Source organism: Solea senegalensis, linkage group LG16, assembly GCF_019176455.1.
Source record: "Solea senegalensis isolate Sse05_10M linkage group LG16, IFAPA_SoseM_1, whole genome shotgun sequence".
Lineage (NCBI taxonomy): Eukaryota > Metazoa > Chordata > Actinopteri > Pleuronectiformes > Soleidae > Solea > Solea senegalensis.
The window spans coordinates 11,902,499-11,928,001 of record NC_058036.1 but is presented as its reverse complement, the minus strand read 5'-3'; the positions used below and the strand labels follow the sequence as shown (position 1 = coordinate 11,928,001).

The 25,503-nt window shown below is 39.1% G+C and overlaps 1 protein-coding gene across 2 annotated transcripts in view; it reads right to left on the bottom strand.

Annotated features, from left to right (window-relative positions):
* LOC122783332 (leucine-rich repeat and fibronectin type-III domain-containing protein 2) overlaps window positions 1-25,503 on the bottom strand; it is a 162,217-nt gene that overhangs the window by 92,762 nt on the left and 43,952 nt on the right. For both annotated transcript variants that reach the window (XM_044048063.1, XM_044048064.1), the window contains one exon: window positions 10,441-10,566. The gene's annotated coding sequence lies outside the window, so the exon portion shown is untranslated. The remainder of the gene's footprint in view (window positions 1-10,440; window positions 10,567-25,503) is intronic.

Here is a 25,503-nt window from a genome sequence, read left to right as displayed (position 1 = left end):
ATTGAGGAAGGTGTTGCCCCATTTTAGCTCTACATGGCTGAGCAGTAAGGGAAGTGGAGCAAATGAATCCGCAGTTTTCAAATGGGGGAGCAAAGGTAGCCCATATTGTGTTATTTTAAAAATAACTGTCATCATAGTTCCCCCAATCAGATGGTTATATTTAATCAGCCTTTACCTAAATATATTTATAGTCATTTTTGTCAACTGGCAAAAACAAATAAAATCCAATCACCCCCAGATTCTTTGGAGCCGTTCAGTCCACCGTTCACTGATTAACGATAGCAGGTTGACAGCTCAGTGACAGACAGAGTGGAGCTACTCATTTAAACTTGCCAAGACATAGATCAGGTTTCAGTTTGTTATAGTTTCAGGTTTGCCACTGTGGATGAAATTATTTTTATTTTTAAATATAACATTTCACTCAAATATTCTCTGGTTTTGTCGCCATTATCGACCTGGCAAATTATTGGAGGCCAATATTGGGCGTTATTTTAAATATCACCAATAATATCAAGCACTTACATAGTGTGTTACTTTGGTTCTGCTGCCGTCTCTTCCTGTGGGCCATTTCAAACAACAGCTGACAACATGGAGTCTGTTACTGCTAATTAGAATGTGTTACATAAATATAAGTCTAGATGAAGAAAAGAGAAACAAGATGGCTGTTTCTCCAATTATTTTTTGCACTCAGCTCATTAGAGGACACTTCCAGAATTGGAGGACAGTGTACACATCATTTTACTTATTGGTCAACCCTTATTCAACACTTTTGATGACCGTCACTGGAGAAAACAAAAAAATAGTCAACCTACATATTCGACTTTAGCTTAATAACCTCTGCCCTTTTTCTTCATTTTAAAATTGGATGAATTTGATGACTTGTAATCACGGAGGGAGAGATTTTAAATTTACTAAAAGGACAGGAGAGAGGAGCGCCAACAAACAGAGGTGGTCAGAGCGACCGATGAGGGAAGAACGTTTAGTTCAGACGGTTGAAGATGAAACGTCTACATGGAGACACTGACAAAAAATCACAAAATGCTTCATAAAATATGATGGTGTCTGCTATAAAATAATATTCAACAGGTGCATGAGACACGAGAGGAAATTGTGAAGGGACACTTTTTTGCTGACAAGTTTTGTCACTAAACACATTTAATATTGTCATGGGCTGGAGTAAAAAAACAATCCGGCTGCAGTTGGCAGTGAGGGCTGGTTTCACAGTTGTAAAAACTTGGAAAACCATCCAAGTTATAAAAATCCTATAATGCACTGCTCTTTTTAAGCTATTCATTCCTGTTCTGGATAGCAATAAAAACACACCAGCTTTATGTAGCAACTGCTACAACCTGAAACTAGAATTAGATTGCTTTATTGAGGCCATTGTTTTCATCCAAATAGTTTGTACGTTGTTGGAACTTGGCCCCAAGAGTAATTAAAAAAAACAACGGCACTAATGTTTTACATTGTTATCCAAATTAAATCAGCTACTTTAATAGTTTGCCCTTGTATGAAACTAAAGATGGTCCAGCAGCATGAAACAAACTGACTTTTGCAGGATGTCCTTAGCAAACCAGCTGTTAACAGGCAATTTTACGTTACATAAGACCTTGATCTGTTCTCAAGGGATTGGTTCGTTGCTTAGTTTTTGAATTTTCTAGATATCACAAACGGTCTAGGATATAAGATAATGAGAAGTATGCATGCCAAATCCTGTCAGCAACAACAGGATGCTAACAGAAGGGATATTTACTGTCTATTTTTTGGTATTTTTCCATTTGGCTGACTATTAGCCATAGGTTCAACCATCTCCCTGTTATGAAATATATTTACTTATATACCTTAAACATTATTGTCCATGTTTTTTTTTCCTCTGCCCTCATCAAAAAAAATTAAAACTGAATATCTCTTCAAAAAAAGATTCTGTAGAGCTACTTCATGTGATGTTACACATGTTTAGTTAAGGATCTACAATGCATTTCTAATTCTAAAGTTTTTTTTTACTAGCAATTCTTAGCATTGGCAGAGCTAAGAAGAGCTGTACACCCAACTCCACAAGTTGCTATATGTACAGGGGCAAAAACAAGAAGGAGAGAGTGTGGTCAGCAAAGAAGTCAATGACCATTCAGGCTCCGGCCAACCGGCTGATGATGTTGCACACAAATATAGTGATCCCAGGGTGCGAATGACGTGAATGGCGCACACAAAAATTTGCATTTGAAGCAGAATGGAACAAAGCCATCTATATTATGTCGATTGGTCATTTTAAAGCGCAGCTAGTGACTGTAGCTAGGGCCAAATTGCAAATTGTTTCATTCATGTGGATGGATTATTATTGACAATTTATGGATTATTTATAGTGCCCTTTGTTTTGTACTTTAGATACAGGCCTAATTCAAAGTTCAAAGTATTGAACCTGTTTATTATGTTTCAAGATGATACAAAGTTAAAGAAAAGAAATACAACATCACCGAAACATCACTGTATGCTCACCTTGTCCCCAGTATCTGGACCATCAAACATCTGTGTAGTCTTTTGATCACTTAACAAATCCCCAAGCATGATCTGCCCTCCCAGCACTTCATTATAATGATGTAACAAAATGGCTGGATTCCACTTTCATCCACACTTGAGACATATGAACATGGAGTAACAAATCAGGGAGCTCCAGGTGAGTGGAGAGTTAATGAAGAGGAGAGAGCCAAGCCATTGTTAGATCTTTGAGGCAGGGGCTGATGTGATCCTGTGGACCGTGTTACTGTTCATCAGCCTGGGTGACAGTTTTGGGACAAGTTCAAAAACGGCCTCTGTAGGAGGCTGAGCTATTCGGGGATCGAGACACTCAGACATTCTCTGATCAAAGCTAAGCCAGAGGAGGAGACAAAAAAGCATTTTGTTACACAGACACCTCTCCTACATCAGCAAGTTTGAATACAATCCACAATACAGAGGGACATATCGATTATTCTTATGCAAACATCTAACTTTTGCTTTGTTTTGTCATAACAGCAACACAAACACACTTCATCACATAATCACTTTACAATTGACTGCTTAATTAAATTACCCACACAAAACAAAATCATTTCACGACAAATGTCAATTGATTTAAGTTTATTTTATAAAGCTATTAGCCCAGCTTTGTATTCCAGTTGAGCTGAACAATTGGGTCCTTTTGTAATGTCTGCCGTTATTTCACTAAATCCAACATACTAGCTCTTATTGCTTTGAAGATGTTGTGTGGCAGTGATCCATCATATTTTAATCTATTCCAGAGTGAATGTGGAACTGAGGCTGAAATTAAAACAAACGCATCATAAATCAAATCACAACTGCAGTACTGCTCAGAAAATTATCTAAATAGTCCAGCCATGCCTTCCAGTTTGCTAGTTTGTTTAACTCCATATTTTATTCCCCTAAATAGACAATTTTGAATTAGGTGACAATTTTTGAATATATATATATATATATATATATATATATATATATATATATATATACTTTTCAGAAGAAAGGAGATGACATATTACTTTGATTGCAGTAGGTCATGTGCCTGACAGTGATATTTTCATCCAGTCGGAGAAACTAGGCCTTTGAGTCTCTTGACAATACAGATTTCTATTCTATGTTCAGCAGTGCGTCCAAGCATTATTTCACACTATATATGTTGAGCAGCTGATGTGAGCTCCAGGAATCGGTTGATGCTGAGGGAGGAGTGACATTAACCAATACCAGCTCAATGTGTGCGATTTCCACCCCATGTCCAACATGTCCATGCCAACATAGGAAGTAATGTGCCCTTGATGTCGGAAAGTGTCAAAGGTGTAAATGTAGACGATGGAGAGGATCATGAGAATTTGCAAAAATCTGAAAAATCATGTCAAGATTATATTGACCAAGATATTTGTAATATCATTGCTATTACTGTTAAAAATGTATTACATTTTCATAGACACAGTTAAAATAATTCACTAGGACGGTGTATTGGCAAGCTAAACGGCATTTTCAAATCGCTCACATGAAATTCTTAACACAATCAACTAACTGTTTTTTATTCATATAAAACCATACATTGCCCTCTGCTTAAGTCCAATACATGGTGTGTATATAACCTGGCAGTGTTTTAGCTGCCTACATTAACCATATCCACATCCATCTATTATCTAAAACAAAGGCTTTGACCTTGTCCTCTGAACAAAAAAGATCAGCACAGAAGGGAGTAAAAAGTGATGATAATTCTCCCGCACTGCCACTAATATTCCATGCTAATGCAGTAAGAAGTGTGTGCGTGTGGTAGCTATAGCTCAATCAGCTACCTCCCGCATTGGCATCTGTGCTTTGACCCCGACACTCCCCACACTGACCTCAGCACAGCAGGAAGTGACAAGCACCATCTGCTTCCAGACAAACACAGCTAAATACATGTGTCACATGACCATTCGGTCGCATACACTGGACATGGCCAAGTTTTAAAATGTACTTCTAGGATAAAATGGGGGTGGGGTTCCTGTTATGAGACCAATGACAAGGTGAAACTGAAAGTGTCAACTGAGCTTTCCATCCATAGCTGATAGTCTGATGAGATCAAATCAGGGAGCTGATTGTGATTTACATCATTTACAAAGCTCTACATTTTTGTCCATCCACAAAATTAAATGCACACTTTTCACTTTTAATACACGCCACTACCACCCGGGTAAGAATTTCACCTCAAAAACATATTAACTATGTCACTGTGCCATCACATCTCCACCATCATGCCGCATCTAACTATTTGAGCTGATTCTTTCAATTCAGTTGAGGTCAGTGCTTAAGGCACAGTGATGTGATGAGATGTCAAGCAATTTTCTGTCATGTAAAATGGTCTCACACGGATATGTCTGGATGCATTCTTTGCCAATCTAAAGTCCTAATCTCAAACATATAAGTCAGTTGTTCTGAAGCGTTGTATACCAAGTACCACGTGAGAAAATATTGAGCTGTCTCAGTAGCACCATAATCACCAATGTTAAAATACAGTGGTGCTATCCTGGGGGTGGTGACTGTGGGCCTCTCCTGCCCTGTATGGCTAATGGGTGCCCTAGGCGCCTGGATGATTTTCGGCCCGTCGCTGGGGACTGGCCGGACATTGGCACGGTCCCCCACTCTGATTCCAATCACACCTAATGACAATCCCTGCACATATACACTGATATGCGCGATTACACACACACACACACACACACACATTAACACGCTAAGATAAATTAAACTTAACTGATATTACTGTTGTAAGCCCATACCATACTCTCTTGATGTGGTAGTTAACAATTACTATAGAAACTGTATTACGATAGAAACTGTATCTGAAAGTATGTTCTGTATACGCTAAATAATTTCAACTGGTTAACGTTATTAACCTGTTACTAACACACTAATGTCATCCTAAAGTTGTCGAGGTTCTGTCTTATCAGGTATGTTCTACTACTTAATACTTAATACTATCTAATGTCTACTTAATATAATTTCAATTCAATGGTACTAACCCATGCATTATACTGTTGTCCACCTTGCTCTCTCTCTCTCTCCCTCTCGCTCTCTTTCTCTCTTCTTTTTTCTCCCTCTCTCTCTCTCTCACTCCCCATCCCCTTGTCAGTCCACCCCCTGTCCCGTCCGACTGCCAGCAACACATAATCATAAAACAAATAAATAAAAATACTGCAGTTCCGAGTATCACAGACTCGTCCTGCACATATCAAATCTGTCCGACACCACAAGGCATGCAGTCAACCATATTACATGTCCTGGGTACTGGACAGGACAGCACATTTATCCCCACTAAAATCATTTGCTCTCATCTCAGCTCATCCTCCTCCTCCTCACCAGTCCAATTTCCTCCAAGTACAACGAGAGGAAGTTCACTTACCACTGGTGGTGCACGTACCACAGTTTGAGAACCATTGTTAAGAAGTATAGCATTGCAAAAAAACCAACACAGATCAAAGCAACCTCAAAATCAAATAGTCCCAGCTCATTAGGATGTAATACAATCACTATCAGCAGTCCACAGAGAGACATGTTTCACTTACTCATGTTGAGGAGTGACATATTGAGATCACATCAATATTCCATAGGCTATTATTAAAATTCCTATTATAGAGGATGGAGTGTGTGTAAGGGAGGGGGACTGGGAAGATCTTTATTTGGCATATCAATTAGTCTGTGTTTGATGTGATGGACTGGAGACGCAAAACCACAGGAGAGTGAGACATCAAGAACTCGCTTCCCTCAAGGACCAAGTTAGACATATTGATATGTGATGGTCACATATTTTTCACTTTCACTTTTTCATTATAGAGTGATTTGTTTTGTTCTATTGTAGATTTTAGCTCAATTCATTACGGATAATAACTTGTTATTTAGCTCGCTAATATCCCTGGTAAATATTAGAGTTGTTTTTGAGATATCACCTTATTTATGTTTTGAAATGTGCATAAAAACAAGCTGATGGAAACCCACTTTTTAAAGATGATTGGGACTTAATTTACCATGTAAATTGTGACAAGAGCAAATTTGCGCGTGACGCCAAATGTTTTGACTGCCATTTCTGTAACACCAAATATTATTTAAAATGGGTAAACCAGCTCTTTCCTAGTGTTTGATAAGTGAATCACAACTGCACATAAAGGGATGGACAAGGTCGGAAACATTAATGAGCTCTGCTGTGACTTTCAAACCACAATAGAAAAGCATCAAGGGGCCAAAACAGTGTCTCAAAAACATGCCCTTTTCCATTAATCATGACCTGAATATGGTCTGTTACTGTGGATCATCTGCCTCAAGGCGACATGTTGAACATTCAGATTTTATGCCTGTCACAGAACAATCTCCTCTGACCTCTCAGTAAAGACATCTCCATCTAAATTCCTGCTTACAGTTTGTTTTTGTTTGTGTTTACTCATTCTGACTCTTGGGACTGTTGGTGTGCGGGAGATCATCAGTTTTGGAGAAACCCACACACACACATTCATGCACCCCTCTGGCAGAGATCATGCCACAGCCATATTTACTGACACATTTTCCTCCTTCTCATATTTCACATGATTATTACACTACAGCTCCTGACCTGTATCTGACCTGCATGACTCTATGACATTATGACTGCTGCCAGATGATTGGCCATAGATGTTCAGATGTTCCTGATAAAGTGCTAATGACTGTAGCTTACTGTTTATAGAAAATAACTGTCGAGTCAGCAACTTTGATTGTGTCTCTGTGTGCTGTATTTTTTATTTACAGGCTGAAATGAAATGCTAAGATGCCAGTGGGGTAGTATTTGGTCAAATGCAAAAGTAAAAATTACAATAGTCTGTAAGGACAAAAAGTCTGTAAATGTTAGGGTAACAAGCTGCGAATTGTACATACATCGTGATGTTTATCCTATATAATCACATGAAACAATATGTTCGTTTTTCATCATTAACATTTAGACATTTGATAGAGCGCCTCAGGATGTAGAACATCATGGTCTCAAACAATCTCAAAGGAACACTAGTAGTCATTGTGCATGCTGCCAATTGAATAGTGAATACGCTACTTTTTTGGGGTTCATATATTTGTAAATCTGACTTTAAATGAGTAAGTATCTCAGTGCTATTTCAACATACAACCTCACAATGTCATGGGCCCACACCAAGAGTTGCATGAGTTACCTGCACATCATGTGTTGTATTGTTTAAGCCTTTTACAAACTTCTCCCTACATTAATCATTCTAGACAAGGGCTGAATTTGTTAGACAAATATGTAGCCACGATGTGTACATTTCCGGTGAATCATTACTCTAAAGGTCATAAAGAACATTTTAGAACTTGGGATGATGACAAAGACAACACAACACCTTCAATGTCATATTTTCTAATAAGTGAATGCATTTGAAAGTGATTCATGTAGGAATGTACAATCTTTTCTCACGTGCAAATATAATCAATGTTCAAAATCAGGGTATCTGCAAATAAATGGTTCCTTGCAACAAACACCTACCATTATTAAACTGAATCAGTACCTTGAGTCCCAAATTAACTGATTCCATGTAAAATATATTACAATCTCCTCAACCATGGCGGACAACGAAACAAACAACTGACCCTCATTATTCTCTACAGTTTCCTGGGATTTATAACCTGCGAAACAGGTAATATTTTCCTTGCCTAGTGATGTCATTTGGCAGAATGTTCCACAAGGACAATGTGCCAAGCCTGGTTCCTGAGGGGAATGTCACAGTCTGAACCTCATCTCCTGCAATCACTGGCTCTGTGTGAACTGTTCACATTGACCTGAAGGCACAAGAAAATGTAATATACCCGGTAAAAAAGAAAATCATGAGCAAACCCAAAATGAGATCCAGGTAGGAAGGAAGGAGGCAAGAAAGGGATACAGAGAAAAAACAGTAAGAAGGGAGGGTGTATATAGGCTGCTCTGATAAGTCAACGTGATAGACGATCTTGATTACTAATATTGACACATTATTAGGGCCCGAGCAGCACACACGCATGACTAAATGTTTCAATAAATTGTTAGAATAAACCATTCAAACAAGATAAACACTTGTTTTCTAAACCTCCTGTTACCTTTCCAGCCTCTGGCTCTAAATGCAACCTGTCCTCCAACTGAAACGTACATATAGGTCGTTTTTTCAACCGCTGAAAACGTACATATAGGTCGTTTTCTGAAAACGTGCCTGTGGGTCGTTTTTTTCAAACTCCTGAATGCGACGTAAAGGTAGTATTTTCCAACTCGAATATGCACAGATGTTACTGAGGGTAGGGTTAGGGCAAAAAAGTCAGGGTTAGGTAGTAAAAATGAAAAAAAAAAATATTAAAAAGGTGGTATAGTAAGGGACCGAACCATAGTTGACCGAGCTCCGGCGCAGCGCTCACGCTATTGAGCCGACTGCCGGTGCCGACAGCGGCGAAGCCACTAGATACAGCGTCTAAGGCGGAAGTGGTTGCTGTTATATATATAACCGCTAGGGGCGCATGATTTGAAAACGTAAATATAGGTCGTAATTCCTGCATACGAACTATACGTACGTTTTATTGGAGGACAGTCTCTCTAAATGCTAGGACGTGGTGCTGTGCTAACAAGCTAAGCTAATGTAGTGTCCAACAAAACAGCGCAGGTGTCTCTACAATGCAGCACAGTAGCTTTTATTGTGAATGATGGAAAACAATACACAACTCTTTGTTCTGCTCTGTGACTAACTGTGATGAATATGGATGTGTGATGTAGTAGTAGAAGTAAACATGCTAACATGTTTCTCTTTGTGGTTGAAGCTAACAATAACATTTGAACACATTTAGCATACTTCATTTCCCAGAATCCAACCTAACTGTCTCCAGGGACAGGCTTGGCCAACAATCCACCACCTAACAATAGCTAGTTAGCATGTAGATTGGAGTATATTCATACACTATCTTAAGCTGTGATGTGTAGCCGTCAATGTGTAATAATGAATGCAGCTTCCTATTTTGTTCTATTATGGTAAAACCAAAATAACCATTAGTTGACGGCCATCGACATGTAGCCACTTGCATGAATGGCTCCACATGCTTATCGCCATGGCGCTGACACATGTTGGCTCTCGAATTCCACAGTAACCATGATCCTGTCAGGACAGCTTTGCAGGACTGACACTTTCGCCCCCATTGATATGTAAGACACTCAGACTAACATCGTATTTTTCAATGGCTGTGTCTAAGTAACCTGCAATGTGTAGTTGGCAGTGAAGGTCACAAGTGGCTCGCTCATCTTATGCAATTAACCCAGTTTCTCGGCAAGGCGGCATTCTGTGGGGATGCAATTAAAATCTAAATTCTTCACAGTGTGTGGACTTCACAGAGAAAAGGGGGAAAAAAAAACCTTGGACAGCCCAACCTTTCCTTGGAAGTGTTGATTAGTGATTTTCTGTGTGTGTGTGTGTGTGTGTGTGTGTGTAAATCAAAAAAAATGATAAAGGGGAAAAGGAAGGAGAAATTATGCTATGTGAAGGAGGAAGCAGAGAAAGGAAAGCTAATTAAAATATAAGGACAGAAGGAGACTGGCATGTTGGAGCGCTTAGCACGCCATGGTTTTATATATATACATATATATATATATATATATATGTATATATATATATATATATATCATTCTGTCAGACACATTTAAAATGTTTTCCTTTGATCTCCAGAGTATTTGTTTATAACATTGTGACTGATACTGCTATAAAAACTTTAATTTACTGAAACAACACATGCACAGATAAACAATAAAGTAATAGTTAAATGTAATATTTTGCATTCACTGAAGGTGTTGCACGTCCCAACTTAATTCAATCAGAGCAGACAGAAAACCGGACTGTCTCTATCTGCTGCATTTACTCTTAGAACATCCTGCCAGTGTGTGTGTGAGTGAATATTGACCTTGAATTCCTCTTGCGGGCAACAAACAATCCCAAGTCGTTCTCCTCCTCCCACAGATGAGTGTTTGCAAGGTGATTTTTGTGTGCTGAGGAAGAAGTGGTCCACCTCATCTGTTCACTCTTTCACCTGCAGGGAAACAATTCAAAGAGAGGGAGAGGATGAGGAACAGCACTGATTATAGACATTACAGTGGCTGCTAAGCCTTTCATTTTCCAGAAAAGTGAATACTGGGCTAGAATGTTCAAAAGATAACTTCTTTTCAGGTATAATTATTTTCCAAGGAGTTGTAAACTGACATGACACGTGTCAAAACAACAATGTCTGAAGTTATACAAAACCATGTGAATATTTTGGCTGGGTTTGCTGCAGTTTGTGTCAGAAAAAAAACTCTAAAACATAATTGATAAGTCACAAACTGCCAGGATTGAGACACAAAAGTAGACTTGGACAGAGGCATGGGATGAATCAGGATGTGCAAAGGAGTAAAGTCCAAACCACACAGGCAAGAGTACAAAAACAACAACAAGAAACAGAAAACTGAATCTGGAGGTGAACACAAGCAATACGTCAAAGAAGCCAGGAATTAACTAACGATGACCTGACTAATGTAACATGTTGTTGTACAATAAATCCAGATGATATTTAGGGCTGTCGTATGCTGCATCATATTGAATGGTGTACTGTATAATCAAATTCATTAATACGTAGATTATCTCAGTAAGTTTTAATATGCTTCCTCAGTTTCAGGGATCATGTGGGTTTACTAACACTGCCCTGACAGAGCCACCAATAATGTGATCATTAATGGATTTCCAAATGTTGTATGACTTGGATTCAAAAATTGCATATAAGGCATTTACGTAAGGACTTTAAAGCTTAGTTTAGAGCCCCGTGAAATAATAATCTGCTGGTTTCAAACTGTATAAGGAAACCATGGTTGTGCTCAATTCTCCTGTGGGGAACGATGCAAAGGAGTTTCTCTGTTTCTCCAGTCTTTATACTAAGCTGGGCTGATCAACTCCCTCTACGCATCATTCAAAGCTTCATGCATGTTAACTGAGTCTCACATACAACTCTTGGCAATAAATGAATTCATGAATATGTTGACCTATTGACCTACAGTATCAAAGAAAATGGACACAGTTGAGAAAAAATATGTTGTTTGTCAGGTTTTAGTTCTGATTATCAATTTGATCTTACGTGCTAATATGTAGTCAAACATTTGAGTTTAAAGTACAACGTGACAAATTAAAGTGCAATAACAATACAGAAACGATAAAACACGCAAGGCATTTCGAACATTAAGGGAGTTTTAATTTGTCATTTTAGTGCAGACAATCCCATTAAAGGTGCTTTAAGAAACAAACTTAAAGCACCACCATAAACACACCAGACTGTAGCATCAACTACAGATGTATGTTATTTCATCATAACAACATATTTGAACTTTGAAACAGGCCTGCGCAAAGCAGCTCAGTAGGGTTCTTCTAAATATTCCATGCAAAGTCACTTTTTAAAATGGATGATAAATATTTTATGGCTATTTGAAGCTAATTTACAAAACAGAAAAAAAATTCCATTTGTTTATTTTAACGACCTCTCACAGCCCACATCTGCCCACAGAGTGAAGCAAAACAACCTCTTGTGGTTTCAGCACCAGGTTGTTTTCCTACCCATCATTCACTGCGAATAGTTTATAGAGCTGTGCAGTCGATGGGAGGAGATTGTTTTTCTTCTTTTCCCTTGCATTTTTTATTCACTTTTTAAAAACTAAATGTTAGAATCAAAGTGCAATACTTCAAGCAAAAAAAGTAAACAACTCAATTACAGTAACACAAGTGTAAATGTCAATTAGTTTACATCCATGTGAAACTGTATATGAAAATGTAATGGGTTTTTTTTTCCCTTTTTTTTTTACCCAGTAATGATTTGTTTGTACTTAAGAACAAATAAAATAATGTATGCACAAAGAACTCAGTGAGTGTAACACGAGTAAATGCAATTTGTTTGAACTGATGTGAATTTCAAACAAAACAGAAAACAGAAAAATGTAAAGAAATAGTAGGCCATAAAATGAAGTGGCCCCCTCAGTGCCTCATGGATCAACATGATAATTGGGGGCACCACTTTTGTTTCATACTGACTTTGCAAATCACTTCAGTAAGTCTTCTGGGCAGGTGCCTGGAGCATACATCACCCAGCCACCAAGCCTGGCTTCACTTGGAGCTAAGTGCTGTGCCAATTATTGCATGACACTGCCATCCCTATCTGTTCTCATGGAAATTCATAATTTATGGTACATCCTTGTTTCTGCCTCTGGGGACCTGAATGCTATTATCCCACTAAAGTGAAATCTGATTGGGCAGCTGCTATCTCAGTTGCTTCTTTGAAGTCTCATTTTCTTCAAGTGCCCTTCCGTAGTCTCTATAATGCATCATCGTCCAGCAGAGGAGACATCCTGTGAGCCAGAGCAACATCAGCTCTATTCTGCTCTCAGAATGGTAACTGTGAAGTATCGACTGAGAGTAAATGTCTTTGAGTGTCAGAGTTAGATATTCGACATAGATCTGTTTGTAGACTAACAGTCACTCCATCATTTTTCTCCATTTAGGCTTCAACAATGGATAGACGTTCACCCTAAAGTAATGGTCTGCCTGCTCCAATGCTTTAGACTAAAACCCAAATAAGCACAATGTATTCAATTAAACATGCTTAACCTTACATGTTCTCTTTTTTCACCAAAATGTCAAAATTAGCTGGACTTTTCAAAAAAAGTCATTTTAAAGGTCCAGTGTATAAGAATTAGTGATATTTAATAGACTGTGACTCCACCACTCACTTATCCCTTTCCCAAGCATGTCAGGGAACTATCTTCTTACACCACTAATGATTTCATTGCCAACAATTACCTCATCAGTCACTAATGAGGTTCCCATACACATATACAAAATTAGTTTATGCATCTGGTTTGTGTGTGTCATTCTTCCATGTGATTTTGTGTATACTTTACAAAAAAAATTGTTGTTCTCTGTCTTGTTTTCATAGGATAATTTCATAATTGTCAGTAAAATAGTGTTGTGTGTTAATAGTGTTGATAAGAAATGTGATAATCATTAGGAGTAAGCACTATGTGTATGTAATGGAATGCAAAATGTACATCATTTAAATAGTAAATTGCATTAAAATGCAAATATGTTAATACGAAACTGAAGATTTACACGTGGATCAGCATATAACATTAGCAGATTTTCACCTAAAAAATTAGTTATCCTTTAAGCAGTGGCAAAGTCTGACAATGCAAGTTGACAGTGACTCAGTTTGTAGTTAAAAGAAAAATCAAACTGACAATCCCGACAACTGATAAGCAATTTATCTGCTTTTTGAAGCTTTTTTCCTTTCCTCTTTAGTTATTACCTCTGTCGTGTGCAATAGATCACACTTCTGCAGTCATTCCACCTGTCAAATTGAGTCTATTTACTTCACAGGAACACAGAAGATGAAAGTTGACTGTCTGTTGCAATGACTGATTCGAAAAATGCAATCCGAACTGCAAAGTGATTCCTGACCAACAAACAGGCATCTTTCTAAACTGATATCAAATCTAAAAATAGGGGAACAAACACTCTTAGCAGTTAACTGCATTGTGATTGCATGGGGTGTTAACTTCCTTTGAAGTCTTGTATAAATGTCAGAAACCAAGCAGCACCAATAAACACATCCAAGGGTGTTTGATTGAGAAAGATTTTATGGTAGGAGGCAGGCTGTGTCTGCTTCTTTTGTGAATTGCAGACTCAAAAATACATTCGCCCACCAAGATTTGTGCTGGGCACCCACAGAGCTGAATAAACACACCAGCTTGAATTCACCACCCCCCTCGGTTGTTCTCATATTTTCCAGTCTATTGCCTGTCATTCCACTGCCTCATTTGAGCTTCTCTTCCCTCTTTTTGGAGGAGATTTCCGACACCATTTGCAAAGACATTCGGTGAGAAATCTGCGGTAGCCTACTGCACCCACTCAGAGACGTGCTAGTGATTCATCACTCCCAAGGCTAATTGCACTCTTTTTCTCCCCAAACTCATGTAGAAACAGTGAACACTTGAAGATTTTAACAGCAATTAGTTCAGAGATATAAGCTTAATATAACATCACAGCAATCCAGGGATAATATGGGATAGTTACATTTATAATGGGAATACACAAATACAAAATTACAAATAAATAAACTACAAACCTACAGAAAGATGCAGCCGTTCTTGGTTCCATTGTATTTGGCTCAGTTATTTTGGGGTTTAAGAATATACATATTTGAAAGCCTCAGCTAAAGGAAGGAGTTTGGTTCCAACCAAAAAAGTTGTACAATGTTTTTATGTAACCAGGATGAAAGGGAGACACTTTTATTCCCTTTACCTGTTCCAAAAGGCAGCATTTAATAGTTAGGGAAACAAACTGTCATCACAGTTCCCTGCTCCTGGTTGCACTACACTGCCTCCCTGTCCTCTCTTGGGGCTACAGCCAACAAGCACTTAGTTTAAGGACCTTCACATTCGGCGAGCACTGTGTGCTAAATGTTTGTATTTTTGCTCTTTTTTTTATCTTTTTTTGGGGGGGTCAAATGAGGCGTAGCCTTATTTCTGGCAGATCACTGAAGTCCTGCTTGTGGCATTTAATTGGCATCAGCTGTTTCCACTGCTTCACAATTACTGGCTCATTCACAGCTGTAGAGCTCATCCATCCATTTTCTACCGCTTTATCCTCCACATAGAGACAAACAACCATTCACTCTCACCTATGGTCAATTTAGAGTGTCCAATTCACCTAATCCCCATGTTGCATGTTTTTTGGACTGTGGGAGGAAACTGGAGAACCCAGAGAAAGAACTCCAACACAAGGGAAGAACATGCAATCTCAATGGGAAAAGGCCATTGTTCTGATCGGGTCTCAAACCCAGGTCTTCTTGCTGCTATACACCAACTGTGTGGCCCCTGTTGAGCTCGTATCATAACAATTTTATAGCTGTCATTAGAAAAGAAGTTTGATGAGGTTCAATAAACACTTAAATGTTCAGTGCTGCTTTTTACGCAAATGTAATGAAACATATTTATAGATTATTTCTAAAAGGAATCCTGGGGAACATTATATTACATCAGGGAGTCTTGTATCTGGTAGCTTAGCTTCTGATGTATATGACGTTAAATTAGTGTTCTTGGTAAATATATATTCTCCCCTGCAAATCTATGCAGTCCAAACCAGGAGCTTCCAAAATGGCATATGGTATTTGGCAGCCTGCACAAAGTGACCACCCAACAGTGACTAGAATGAACTGTGGACAAATATCTTCACAGTAAACCCTCAGATCAGATAGTCAGTGAACATTTATATTCCCCTGACCACAAAGCTCCTTATCATCCGATCCGTCTGCAGTTAGCGGTCACAGAGTCAAGCCCACATCTTTCTCCCATTACCTTAATTCAAGTCTGCCATCCATTGAGCAAAGTTAATATAACATGAGGTGTGTTGCATGTACCCTATGAAACACTACTGCGATGTTATGACCATCAATATAAACACACCTGCAAGGGTAATGTGTCTTCTTGTAAAGAGTGGTTAATGGAATTGCTCTTGCTTTTTCTTCTGACCTCTGGCATCAACAAAACATTTTCTAGCACCGAACTGCAGCTAATTTGTATAGTTTCTCTTTTTTGGAACCTTGTCTGTAAATTGTAAAGATGGTTGTGCATGAAAATTCCAGCCAAAGTTCTTCCCCATTCTGATGCTCAGTTTGAACTTCAGCAGCTCGCCTTGACCACGTCTACATGACTACATGCGTGTAGGTGCTGCCATGTGATTGGCTGTGTAGTTGAACTGATGTACCTAATGAACAATTAAGGGGAAGTCTCTGATTGTATTTGTTTAGCTTTGCTAAGAAGATTATATTTTTAGACCACATACAGTATCAAAACTAAAAAATAAAAGATGAATTTTGATAAAAAATTCATCTTCATTGTCTGCTAAATGACATGTAATGTAATGTAATGTAATAAAATGTTCTGCACATTTCCGTGCATTATTAGATTTTGTTGGTGATAAAGGAAACTGAGCAGTCTTATTTATTTAAAATAAAATAATGTAAGCATAAATTCTTAATGATCATAAAACAGAGAAAATAAATCAGAATGAATAGACTTTGTTCTCAAGTACTACAACATGTTACTTGAAGAATTAAGGAGGTATGCCAAAGTCATTCCACTTGCTGTTTACATTATTTAGTTAAGTCTGAGTCCATGGCTGTCCAAACCCTCTTCTTCAATCATCTTGGATTCTGGCTGAAAGAGATTCACCTGCTTATGGATTTACTGTGCTCCCAGACATTTCTTGATCAAAGGTACGTCTTTGCAGACTGCTGCCATACAGAGAGGCTTTAATTCCCATCGACACAGCCAGGCATGTATACGGGTGATGACACATGCATGGATTAATGTGATTTTCCATGTTCTGCTTGTCAGCATGTACCTGACAAAATGCCCCCAGACTCATTCAAATCATACATTCTACAGAAAAGTGTTAGCCACATCACAGGGAAGAAAGCCTTTACCAATGGATTAATTGAGGGTTTTTTCTCCCACAAGTCAAAGCTGGAAAGGATTTGGTCGGTCATGTCAAAAGTGCAACACTAAAGCTCTAGTGAATTTGATTTACTACTCTTGACTGATGAGTCATTGTTCAATTACTTTGTCACAGTGAACTGTATTGTGGTGCCAAGAAGTGCTCGAAAAGTACAACAATCACACACATGACCTCGAGCCATGGCTCATAATCATTTTACAGTCAGGGACCTTCCCTCCGCACATCGATCTATAGTTCTTTAACTCAATCTAAAACGTTTAGAATGTTTGCAATAGATGACCACAACTCCGCTGGCTTGTTTTTACTTCTCTTGATCACTGGGAAGCCACTCAGCTCATGTGATAAAATGACTTTGTTTCTTTTCTGTCAGGACGATGAAAAACACAAGGTGACACATATATTTATATATGCTGTTGAGTTCTCTGGCAATTGCGCACAACCTGCAATGAACTGTCAAACCAAAAGGAACTCTAACCCCTGTGCTGCGGCAGTGTCCCAGCACACAGCCAAATAACACACAGAGGAAGCAGAAGGAGAATAATGAGGAAGGAAAGAGAGGAAACTGTTAGCTTTCCCCTTGTTTGATGAAGAGCTGAGGTCAAACAATTCATTTATTATCTCTTTGTTTCGTTTTCACAGGGAATGGACTATGTAGTACACTGCAGATATACAGTATATGCAGTTTTTTTTTATATCACTACATCAAAACACAATGTATTTAAAATCGTCACCATAGTTTGATGACAATGTGTCACTTTTTGTCAAGCATTTCGTACATTAAACTTTTAATAATACATACCGCATAAACATGTAAACACACAAGCCGTGTGATTTGTACGTGATGCATGTTATTAGGAAGCAGAGCAATAGTTAATCCCGTTTATCTACACATTTATTTCTTCTTAGTTGGAGGGCTCAGGCTGTCTCAGTGGGGACAATAAACATGTCTTATGAAATTAATTTCATTATTTAAACTGCAAATTACCCCTTTGTGGTGGAATTATACTGCATTAAAAACAAGACACAACGGCAGCAGCAGCTTTATAGGTCCAGTGTGTAGCATATAGGAGGTTTTATTGGTAAAAAATCAAATACACTACCCATAAGTATATTTTTATAAGTGTTATAATCACTTTAGAATAAAGATTGTTTGGTTTTTGTAGCCTATTAAGACTTTAAAGGTATTTTAAGCAATGCCTTTGCTTTATAGAGGCCACCATCTTTTGTTTCTACAGCCACCTGATTGGACAAACCAGCCAGAGTGTGCACTTTGGATTCTGAAGTGGAAGCTTATCAGGCAAACAAAGATGAATAAAAAAGGTTCTGGTACGTTAAGGTTACCATAGTTCCCTGACCCTCTTGGAAGGGGTGAAGTGAGGAGACCTTTGTTTGTTATAATCTGTCACACCATTGGACGTCACTAATTCTTACACACTGGACCTGTAAGAATGATTTAAATTACAGCTTAATGACAAATCTATATAACTACCTGGCTGCCAGATAAGGGATAGGAGTATTTTATGAGTGAAATACCTCATAATTATTTTTAAACGTTTACTTTGATGGTTTCCGTGCAAACAACAACACGCAACTGAGGCATGCAATTTGTGGTTCTCATTACCAAAACATCGTGACTCCATATGGCCATAAGTCCTACATGTAGTCCCATTACAGCACACAACTGTACTGTTAAATCTAGCAGTAACACACATGGACACATGCATGCAAACATGGACATAATACTCGGTCTTGCATGTAACTCACCGCTCCTTTAACCTCACACAAATCCCATGCATGCCAGTGAATGCAGCACAGATATAACAATCATATTGGCTCTAAGTGCACGTTAGTGACTTTCCCTGCATGTGAGGTTTGAGTCACGTGCCTGGCTCTTCTCATTAAGCTAATTTGAGGCTTTACACAGTGGCCAACTTTAAATCCCCAGCTTAAGAACAGTATGTGGCACAAACAGGTAACGAGGGGTGAATCTGCTTTGTGATGCCATGAAAATGCTTCTCTTGGTGCTGCCAGTATCCTGATCAGACATGTTTTTTTACTCACTGAGCATTGCTTGTAAAATGGCGCCAGTGCCCAGCTGTCACTTGTCCGTGCCCATACACGTCTTTGTATGAGAGGAAGTGTGCCTTCTGCTCTCCCTGGTTGGAAGTCAACAGCCTCCCGCCACACTTAATCCGTCCCGCAAAAATGTTGTCATGAATCCACCAGCAGATTTTGTAGGGGAGGCTTAAGGCCATGGTATACTTCCTCGCACATGCCGTGCGTGCTGAAGTGTGCAGCGTGGACCCTGTTACGCTCGCACGTCAGGGTCCTGTAGTGTACCACTTCATCATTGGGTGGCGGTACGAGTCTGGATGCTGGGAATTATACCGAAAAAGAAAAGAACAACGCGTCAGCTACACGTCTGGATCATCGATGTAAGCCCCAGTCGGACATGGGAGTCGGGCTGTCAGGTCGAGGCTCGAATGGCTATCGTTGGCGAATATTTCTTCTGTTGCTGAAATGTTTTTTCTGCTTAGTGGGCGGGGCTTAAACTCCACCTATTGGTGGGGCGGAAGTTCAGTTTCCACATGCGCTGTTCCAAAATCTCGGCTGCACACACAGCCTGCGAATTGATGACACAGTTCAGGTCATGTGCACGGTGTGTGTTGGGTCCAAGTGTGCTGTGCACGGAAGTATACCAGGTCCTGGCCATCCTATGATGACTATAGGCCTTTTAGTCATCATAGGATGGTCTCAAATCTGTTTTTTGAGGAGAATAACTTCTGCTTTCTTCACTTGACTCTTCCCTTCAGGCAAATTGAGCTAAGCTTAGCATTCAGAGAAGCAATTTTTAAAGGACCGTCGAGTGCCCTCTTCTAATATTTCAGTAAATTATCGGAGTTCGCCCGCCTCTTGTCTGTAGTAAAGCCTCTTATGGCGGCATTGGGATTTCAAGCAGCAGTGACAGGGTCACTTGCAATTTGATATTTCTTTCTTTCTTCTGGTTGGAGAACATAAAAATGCCAAAAAAAAAAAAAAATAAAACAGCTAGAGTTGTAAGTGTGGAGGTTTCATTTTTACAATTACATGTGATGCTCTGTCCCTCTTGGGGCCTTTCAAATTGAGCAACATGAGGCAGAAAAAATGAAAGAAACAAAAAAAAATAATATATATATATATATATATATATATATATATATATATATGTATTGCTATAAAAAAACCTTGCATACATTTCTTTGAGGAAAAAAAACAAACACAGCTTGCTTTATTACATGCATATGCAACACTGTGACCCTGATGTCATGCATCTGTAAGGATGTGACAGGAATGGCTTCCCTCATACAAAATTGATGAGCTTCCAGTAGAAAGTAATGCATCCCATGTATGATCACGCATTAGTTGTACCATGTGCCTTCCATTCTTTGTCAGCTCTGTTTTAAATCCTTAATTCTGACCTCCTGTGGATAAATGCTAACCATAGCTCCACACGTATCTGCACTGTGCGTACACACAATGAAAATCAGCCTCTTCCAGCAGAATTCATATAGCTGATCAGCTAATTTATATCAACCCAACCTGTATACAGGAGAAAAAAAAGAAAGGTGCAGTGGCATATTTCAAATGATAACTGCTTCTTTTCTCCCCCGAATATAAAACCCTGCAATTATTTCCATTCCACTTAGTGCCTGTGTGGTGAGTTAAAAACACGTAACACATGAGACCTAATTGAAGGACAACGACAAGCACTTAGCACTTAACCACAATCCCACTACCTTTTGTCGCTTACTATTCACAGTCGTACAATTACTCAAAGCTCTCCAAACACCCTCTCTCCTTTGGAAACCGGAAGGGAAAGACTATACATCACAAAGGCAGCATTGGCTCTGCAACCTTGGATATTTGTTAACATATGTTGTTGCAATAGCGATACTTACTATAGAGGAAACATTGCTTATCTGCTGGCTTACCTTAGCAACTGAGCACATAAAGCTGCCCTAGGGGCCATTCACATGCAGCATCTAGAAACCTGTGAAAAATGCATGAAAGATGCTAAAGGTGTTTTTAACCAAGAATCTTGTGGGGTTGCACTTCTGTCGTGCTTGTCCTGATCATGCAACCAAAACCTGCAGGATTTGCTGAGATGAATGTCAAGTCACGGAATTAACCCGTTTAACAAAAATCAAAACAAAACTAAAGATTATCAGCACTATATTTGCCTAATAGCTGCTTTGTTGCTTAATGCACTAGTGGCAGGGGGGATCTCTTCAAGAGAGACATGATTGAGATATGTTTATTATGCATCTTTTTTACATGCCCCATAAGTAAAATTGTAATTTAAAGAAAACTCATTTCCTTTATAGTGCACCGTTTTGATGGAACTTGGGGTTAACCCTAAAGTCTGCAGGTATACTTTGTGTTGTATATATTTGGCCTATAATACACACAATAGTTGCTTTCTAATACATTTCCCCAAACACACTTTAAGATAGAATCACAATTTGTGAAATTTGTGTCTCTGTTTAACAGATGTGCCGTCTTCTGTCTTAAATAAGTTTAACTCCACAATGAAGTCAGTGTTTCATATTCAATATTTTTCAGTGTTGGTGGTGCTGAATATGGTCAATCTAATTTCATTGTAGATTATTGTTTGTTTTCTGGAGCAGTTACTGCTGCTGACACACTGTGGACCTCTCTTCCTGCTTTGACCCATTCTCGGCCAACAAATGTCTGACACGATTCCAAAATGAAGGCCTCCTTTTTTTCCACCGAGGCCTGTAAGGGGACATCTATAGCAGCTTGGAGTCTCATGTTGTCTGCTTTGAACCTTGCCAACGTTTGCCAGCTCGGCTCCTTCTGCAGTTTAGCCAAGTCAAACTGTCTGTGTTGATATATTTTCATTACTTTTAATCTGTGTCTCCAGGCTGATAGAGAGCCTAAAAGCATCTTCTCTGAGGGTTGTGCTGATATCCTTCTCAACCTGGGGTTAAGATCAGATCCAATTTCTCAGCAGTGGACTTCTTCACTCCCTCAGATTCCTGCTGATGGTTGTCATTTATTATTATTATCAGTATCATTATTATTATTGTTATTATTACTATTATTGTTATTAAGTTTTAATGAACTTATCAGTTCATTTCTTCATGCCCAAGTTGCCACTGAAAAGAATGGGTGCAAAAGACACCAACTGCAGGCTTGCAGATAATAGTACTTTTAAATAACGGAGGAAAAAGACTGAAGTCTGTTGTGTGTCATGGCCGTAGATATATATCCAAAAGACTTATTTTCAAAGTAAATTTTTGTAAACGTGCTAATGATGGTACTTTATGAAAAAACCCTTAGGTCCAAAGTGAAATGTCTCACCAGCTTTTGGATGGATTGTTGTGAAGTTTGGTACATTGATCCCAGAAGCATCCTCTAAAATGTATTCACTGAATGAATCTGCACAAATGTAGCCAGAAAAAGAATTGCCTCTGCTGCTCACAGAGTGGGATGGAGATACTGATCTGCATTTGCTGTTAATGTTTTACCGGCTAGATTTTTCATGAAATTTCTCACAGATGCTCCTAGCAGCAGAGGATGCAAGATGACTGGATAATTGGAAACCACAATATCACAAAATCTGCCACAATGTCATTCATCCTGTGCAATTAAGACTTCAGCAACAATATGACATTACATGTTATGCTATTCTACATAATTTAGATGCAACGCATAAAGAGCAACTACAATCTGATATGACGTTTGGATTTGAGTTATGTCTTAAACTCAACTTTAATGAAAAACAAATGTAACAGCAGAACTATGAATAGATGTTTATTAATGTGTTCACTTTTACGTGCATGCATATCATGTTTAGTTCTTGAATAAATGTATGGTTCCACATAAATGAGAAGTTGAACATTTGTGGGGGGGTCCCAGACTTCATCGAGCTCCATCATCAGGTCAGAATGTTAACATGTTCACTACGTTGGTTTATATTCTAATAGAATCCAATAGATAAGTCAATTTAGAGAAGACATAATGTGTTTTTTTAAACTGTTCCATTTCTCTGTACAGTGTGTACATGGTGATTAAAAGGTGCCAACATCAAAACCATTCGTGATCAATCATGAATTATAACCATACCAAACCACACAACTGCAACTTTGGCCTTTGGTGCAGAAACCTCTGCTTATACACTGCTCATTCATTTGCAATGGGCTAAACCCACAGCAGTATCTTTGATCTGGGAAATGAGCTGAGTATGATACTGTTGGGCCTCACTGGACGGGATCCAGTATGTACAGAACTCAGCTGCCAAGGTTCTAAATTGAAACAAAGCTCATCACATCCTCCCCACAATCGTTCATCTCTATTGGCTTCCTATCAAATTCCGTATCACATACAAACTCGTCCTCCTCACTTACAAATCCTTCCATGCCCTGGTCGCACAGTACCAGTCTGACCTACTCCATGCCTGCACTCCATCCTGGAACCATACGGTGCACAGATAGAGGTTTGCTCACCATCCCCCATACCATATGGTGACTGGACATTCAGTGTGGCAGCCCCCACCCTCTGGAACTCTGTCAGATTATGCTCCATCTTCAAAAAGTCCTTAATGTTCGCAAAGGCTTTTGTAATTACTGGAGTCATCATTCCAAGTATAGTTTTTCCTTTTTTTCTTGTTTCTAAGATGGTTTATTTTGAGGTTTATGCATAAAATATATTTTCCTGACACAATCACTCACTCACTCACACGTCTACCACTACTGCTTTATCCTCCACATGAGGGTCGTGGGAGGCGCTGGTGCCAATCCCAGCTGACAAAAGGCGGGCTTCACCCTAGACAGGTCGCCAGTCCATCAAGATAAACAATTCACTCTCACTCTCACTCTCTTACACGTTTCAATCATCAACACAAAATATTCTGCGTCTACCACAGGAAAGTGTGCACTGTCAAACGATGGCAGACAGCCCAATGCAGACTTTACTTGAGTGGAACAGACAAGCATATGAACAGCCAACAATGAAGCCAAGCTATTTAAAAATCAATAATTTCTGTTTATCGGCCTAAGATTAAATATAGTGGACAATCTGTCCGTCAGTTCTGCTGCCAAAAAGGATCTCAGGACAGTCACACATGAGGTTCTCTGGTATTATTGTCAGCAGACAAGCTTTTTACGAGTGCACACCAGGTAAAGTAGTCCATTTATTGCCACACGTAGAATTGAATTCCATGAGAAACACTGTATGAGCAGTGAAATTAAGCTCCATCAACATCCAACAAGCTCTTGATAAACTCAAAAATACTTAAGTACCATCATGTTGTATTAGGGAAGAGACATCTTTTATTTAAACAGAGAGTGCACGCTTACGGTTGCTTTTCAAAGCTACTTGACATCATGCCTCTTCTCACTTCTTACTCAGTGAAGGGTAAGATAATTTGGCAAACTGTAAGCACACCACCCACATGACTAGCATCTGTTGCTACATTTTCACAGTCACACTGTTGAGCCTTTACCAGACATCCTAGGACAAGAGGATAATATTTCCTCTACATCACAGGCTTACAAAGTGAGGGGATGCAGGAGGTACACATGTACAAATAAATACATTACAACCTTTGTAGCTCAGAAGAAATGACAGACTTGATCAATAGGCAAACAAAGTTGGTTGCTAGCACTGTGGTTCTCTCTGGAGAGTCTTTCGTTTTCTATGGCTCTATCCTCCACAAGAGGCGTCTAGGGGGTGCTGGAGCTAATCCCAGTTGACAGAGTGAAAAGCGGGGTGCACCCTGGACAGGTCACCAGTCTGTTGCAGGGCCAACATACAAAGACAAACAACCATTTACTCTCATTCATCTATCACGTTCAAATTTAAAGCGTCCAATCAACCTAATCACCAAACTGCATGTTGAAAACTCACGTGCACACACAGAAACGCCGTTGCGCAAACCGGGATCTGAACTGGTTACCGTCTTGCTGTGAGGCAACAATGTCAATGCATCACCGTGTGGCGCTCTCTGGAAATTTTGGGCATTAAGTAAGAGCTAAACCTGAAGTGGCTGGTCAGGCTTAGATTTGGAGGGTGAACAGAAACATATATCTACATGAATGCAAGGTGAACATACTTGAAGTCAGTGTTTGCAGCTTGTTGATTCACCCAACAGCCAAATCGTACTTACTTTTCCAGCAAATCTCTGCAAAACATGATGAAAAACTTGTATGGAACAAAAAAAATGGTAACCCCACCCCCATTTACCATTCATCATGTGACTAAAAGTAATGTGCAAATCTGATGTTTTGAAAGTGCAGAGATTTCAGTTTCCTCTGCTGCATAATTTGTAGCCCTGTCGACAGGGAGCTCAAGCATTGACATTTGTCTGGAATTAAATTTGAGGAAAGCTGGACTCTACTCCCATGTGCCCAGATAAATCTTCTATCTAATGTGC